This window comes from Sinocyclocheilus grahami, unplaced genomic scaffold (assembly GCF_001515645.1).
Source record: "Sinocyclocheilus grahami isolate Dianchi unplaced genomic scaffold, SAMN03320097.WGS_v1.1 scaffold319.1, whole genome shotgun sequence".
NCBI lineage: Eukaryota > Metazoa > Chordata > Actinopteri > Cypriniformes > Cyprinidae > Sinocyclocheilus > Sinocyclocheilus grahami.
In genome coordinates this window covers 225219-231298 of record NW_015505498.1, presented here as the reverse complement: position 1 = coordinate 231298, position 6080 = coordinate 225219, and positions in this window count along the sequence as shown.

The window sequence follows — 6080 nt, the reverse complement described above, 5'->3', positions numbered from 1 at the left end:
GTTCACTGCTGTGTGTGTGCACTTTGGATGGGATAAACGCAGAGCACTAATTTCGAGTATGGCCACACATACTTGGCCACATGTCACGTCACTATTATTTATGCAATTGTAATTTGTATCTGCAATGTATTTACATATACATGCATTCATTGCATGCATTAAAATATTCTGCGTTAATACATCTTAAAGCCACTTCTGTGCCACTTTTGCAGTACAAAGATGGATTTTGTTGATAATGATTTCATTTGATCCATTTTTGAATCCATTTTAAGTGAAATTTCAACCAATAGGTGTCTGTCCAAGACCACGGAGAAGAGCAAGCGAAATAAACAAAAACTGAGTGCACCTTTCTGTCCTCCAACTCTTTCTTGTTCTACAAGATACAAGTTTTGAGGATATTTTTCAAAAAGTGATTATGGTTAGTGATGAGTACAACCCCCATATTATAACATAAGACAGAAAAAAGGTCTAAAGCAAAGAGAGAGAGAGAGAGAGAGAGAGAGATTGCATGGGCAGTAAACTAAACTTACAATGCAAAGCACTTTGACCTTAAGTAATTAGATAGTTAAAGCAAAAACAGCAAAGCACTGGTGTGTGTTAACCTCATTTTCAAAACTGCGTTACTCCACAAAGTGCTGAGCCTGTAAATGTTAATATGAAAGCTGCCAGGCCGGCACTTAAGATCAATAGCTATAAGTAATGTAAATAACAGTTACATAAAACCACTGTGTAGCATATCAATGTGCAAGAGTGTAATGTAGACTCTCTTCCAAATTCAGTTATCAACAACATACTATAGTATTATTTACCATATCGAGTGACAATATGGGGTGGAGAGAAACTTTCTTAAAGAAATAGTTCACTGAAAATAATTTACTCGCCCTCATGTTGAATTCCTTTTCTTATGTGGAACAAAAAAGCAGATATTTTGAAAAATGTACAATGGAATGGAAGCATTTAATTTTCATTATATGAACAAAACAGTTGATAAATTCTTCAGAATGTATATTTTTGTGTTCCAGAGAAGAAAGAACATCAAAAAGGTTTGGAACAACATTAAGGGGAGTAAATGTTGACAACATTTTGATGTTTTTTTTTTTTGTGAACTATGCCTTTAAATCCAGTCACATGAGTCTCTGGGTAATACAGTTTCTGTTACAATGGCTTTGTTGACCGGGTATAAAAATCCTCGAGGTGACCTTTGCTTTTACAGTCCATATTTTGTATTTCAAAGCACAGAAAACCTTGAGATAAACAGCAATGCCAGGTATGAAATTGCCATTAGTCCCTGAAAGAGCAGATTGTGTCCTAGTTATTGCTTTCGGTGGACAAACATATAAAATGTCCTAAAGAGGCCTGAAAGCCGCGCTCTATTAAACTGGAATGGATGATCACATCTAATGTTACGACCTCTTGAGGAATTGATACCATAGTGTGTGAGTCTCTAAAAGGATCTTTTTAAAACGTGTCTCACATGAGTACTGCTCTTCACGATCAATGGCTAGGCTCAAAATGTAATTTGTGATCCCCAACACGGACAAGATAAGATTATCAGGGCAAATTGATTTTCTTGTTGGACATGACTCTGCCTGGGAAGTGCTTCAAGAAATGTGATGACATTTTCAGACAGCTTTCCCTAATCTGAGGGAGGTGCACATGGGACAAGATTACTGCATTTTCTCCAGCATGGTGGTTCACTGACTAACATCATGTGCAGAGGAGTAGAAATAAAGCTAGTGTACCCCTAGCTAGTGCCCTATGTTCTATTTTTGTTCAGATCAATTATTTGTTAATATCTCTGACCATGCATGATTTAAATCCTGGTGAAGAGCACACCATGTAATTATATAAATCAATTATATAAGTAATTACATACATTCTATAATGATATTTTAATATTTCAATAATACTAATATATTATTTAAATATTTAAAAATATTTTAATAATATTATTATATGATTTAACCGATTAATAATATTACTTTTTTTTTTAATTAATTTTTAATGATCATTATTATTCAATTAAATAATATATACAAATTATTAAATATTATTTTATTATATTTAAATATATTACTACTACTACTACAAATGAATTAGCCATTTTTTACTAGGTTTCAGTTATTAGGCTATTATTCACTGTAATGATGTCCAAACATGTTTTCTGGCTCTCCGGGTGTTATATAAAATAAAATATCGATCCTACAGCAGTGTCAGAGAAACTTGTGTCTTACCTGTGCTGATTTCTGCTCTTCCCAGGTGAGCTGCTGTGTTTCTGGAGATGTGTGAAGGGTCTCAGGGTGTTCTTCAGTAAACTGTCCTCAGACGTTTCCTCCAGCTTCAGCTGGGGTATAAAGTGTCCAAACGCCATCTATCCAAACCTCCTGTCTTTCCGTGCCTGTCTCCCCTTCAGTCCTCAGATCAAGAATGAAGAGAGAAAGCCGGGCTGTCATTCATTCAGAGGTACAGATCTTTAGCGCTCGCGCTGCACAGAGGAAACAGCACATATTTGCCGTGCGTAGCGGGACAGCGAGCGATGAAACGGTGGTGTAACGCTCTGCTGACTCCTTCGTCAACTTTTTTTCCCTCGTGGATAAGAGGAGAGCAGTCCATCGGACGTTCTCGGGATTACCGGGAATATTAAAGGAGCGTGTCAGGCGCGGAGCTCACCTGCGCGCATGCGCGTTTGCACCAGGTGGAGCGAATCAAAGGCTATTTATTTACAAACTATGTTGTGTTTTTAATGTTTAATGTTATCTAAATTCATGGATGCATTGAAAAAAAAAGTTTATTTTCCATCATTTAAATATGTGACCCTGGACCACAAAACCGGTCATAAGGGTATTTTTTTTTTATTATTGAGATTTATGCATCACATGCAAGCTAAATAAACACGCTTTCCATTGTTGTATGGTTTGTTATGATAGGACAATATTTGGCCGAGATACAACTATTTGAAAATCTGGAATCTGAGGGTGCAAAAAAAAAAAAATCAAAACATTGAGAAAATCGCCATTAAAGTTGTCCAAATGAAGTTCTTAGCAATGCATATTACTAAACACAAATTAAGTTTTAATATATTTACAGTAGCAAATTTACAAAATATCTTCATGGAACATGATCTTTACTTGATACCCTAATGTATTTTTGGCTATTGCTACAAATATACCCCAGCGACTTAAGACTGCTTTTGTGCTCCAGGGTCACATATATAAAGAGTAAATATGGTAGCAAATTTGTTGGGATGATAAGAGACTTACTTCATGTTAAAGGGGTCATATGATGCGATTTCAAGTTTTCCTTTCTCTTTGGAGTGTTACAAGCTGATTGTGCGTAGATAAGATCCCTGAAGTTGCAAAGACTAAAGTCTCAAAACCAAAGAGATATTCTTTATAAAAGTTAAGACTCTGCCACGCCCCCCTAAAACGGCTCGTTCTAACACGACCCCACATACCTACCTCACTATGTGGGAATATTTGCATAATGTGCCCAAATGTGCACGCAAAGAAAGAAGGCGGGGTTTCAGTAACCGCAGTTAGTGTTGAAGCAGCATGTCAGTTTTGAACATTAAAGCATGTCAACATATTCTATCACACCAAATACACAAAATAACGATCTTTAAAATAGCATCATATGACCCCTTTAACGTCATGTGTGTGCCACATCTTGATATAAGGAAATTATATCCTATATCGTTTTTTTTTTTTACAAAGTTTTCTGTAATCCAGCTTTCCTTCCACATCATTTCCTCTCGAATCCGTCACTAACCTCAAAAAGTATAATTAGGGTGAATTTTTCTATGTACTTTCCACAAATGGGCCATGGGTCTCTGGTGACAGCTCACTAAAACTGAGCCATTAATCTTTGGAAATAATACTCTAAAAGAAGCCGACCCACTGAACTCAATGAGCAACTGGATTTCCCTCATCTGACAGAACCGCTTTCTTTTGCTGTAGACAAGCCACAGATTAAGGCAGCTGTGAGGTGAGCGGCCAGAAAGCTGCTTTGTTGGCCTTTAGGTTTTTAAACAGGAGGATCATGGAGAAAGGCTGTTAAATATAACATCCCATTAACTTCTCCATTTGACTTTATGGCTGTTGCGTAATTAGGCGGCTCTACAGACGGTGAAATGTGCTTTAATTTGGGTCACAAAATGTGATCTTCATCATCCTTTGTGTCACAGGAGACAAAAGAAAAGAGACTGAAAGATGGAAGTGTGCAAAAATACACATGGGCCATGTGAATACGAGACAAACACAAAGGAGAGAAATACAGTCATCGTACAGCATCGTATAGTTAATAATGATTCTTACATGGTTTATATCAATGCTATTTTATTATCATATATTAGATATAGTCACAATTTTGTTTGGGACCAATTCTCACTATTAACTTACTATTAACTACTACTTTTGCCCCGATAAACTCCTGATTTGTTGCTTATCAATTAATGTAGTTGTTTAATTTGGTATGGGTTATGATTAAGGGATCTAAAATATGCTTTATAAGTTACTAACTACTACACAAAAAAATGGAATTTAGAACAGTACATGTTGTGTACTTATTGTGGTGGTCTTCAGCTCTGCCCTGACTTCCTGCTCTGAGGGACTCATACACAACTATTACGAAAGGTTCAAATGCTCACTGATGCTTCAGAAGGAAACGCAATGCATTGAGAGCCTGGAGGTGAAAACGTTTTGAAGATCGATCAGGGTAAATTGAACTTGTTTTGTCTTCTCGGAACATGCAAGTATCTTCTGTAGCTTCTGAAGGGCAGTACTAAATGAAAAAAAAACCATGATATTTAGGCAAAATAAGAAAAATGTACACATCTTCATTCTGTTCAAAAGTTTTCACCCCTGGCTCTTAATGCATTGTTTTTGGTTCTGGAGCATCAGTGAGCGTTTGAACCTTTTGTAATAGTTGCGTATGAGTCCCTCAGTTGTCTTCATCGTGAAAAGATGGATCTCAAAATCATACAGTCATTTTTGGAAAGGGTTAAAATATGCAAAAGATGCTGGAAAACCAAAGAATTTGTGGGACCTGAAGGATTTTTCTGATGAACAGCGGGCACTTTAACTGTTCAGGACAAATAAAGTTTAAAAAAAAACTAACAAAAAAAACGTCTGTGGTCCAGGTAACAACACAGTATTAAGTTTTGAACAGGGTCATTTTTATAAATTCAACTATTATTTTCCCTTGTGGACTATTATTATTATTATTGTCTTTTATGTGAAATATTTTATTCAAGTCAGGACTAAAAAAAAAAAAACATGCGTTTTGTATGATCGCTTTTATTTTGGTGAAATAATTCACATTTAACATATACATTTTTTAAATTATTTTATTTTCATTTAACTGTAATAACCCTGGTTTAGATGAGACAGCATTTTTTTTTTTTTTGGAAGTTTAATGATTTTTCTCTGTCCTAGGAAAGATGAGCTGAGAGGAGCTTTGCTGTTTCTTCCCAACAGAGCATGTAATGCCCCTTCATATTGTAAAATAATAATGTTTCTGACTATTGTTCATCAGTACTCATAGCCTGCTATATATATATATATATATATATATATATATATATATATATATATATATATATATATATATATATATATATATATATGATCCCACAGAACTGGGGAAATATTAGAATTATAATTGAATTCAGCTCACTTACACAAGTCAGTCAGCCACCACAATAGCCTGATTTATTAAATGGTCTAAATTGGTCTTATCAGTCTTACATATCCGGTGGTTTATTTATTGTTTGGCATATTGGTTGAAAAATCTATTTTTAGTCCAAACGGTCTGAAAATAGCCTGCAGTGTGTAAATGTGGACTCACGCTGACACTCAAACACTAGGGAGCAGAGTTTGACTACAAATGTGCATCTGAGTGAGCACCTAACAGACCAGAGTGCAGCTGTATGTCTTTCTATCATGTTTTCTTTGGAGCATGAGAGTCATTTTAGCAGTTTGAAAAATACAATACATACAGTATATATTTAACATTGCATAAAGTTGAAATGACATTTGCTGCTCTTGTGAGAATGTACTAAAGACAAAAATTCAGTTTAAATG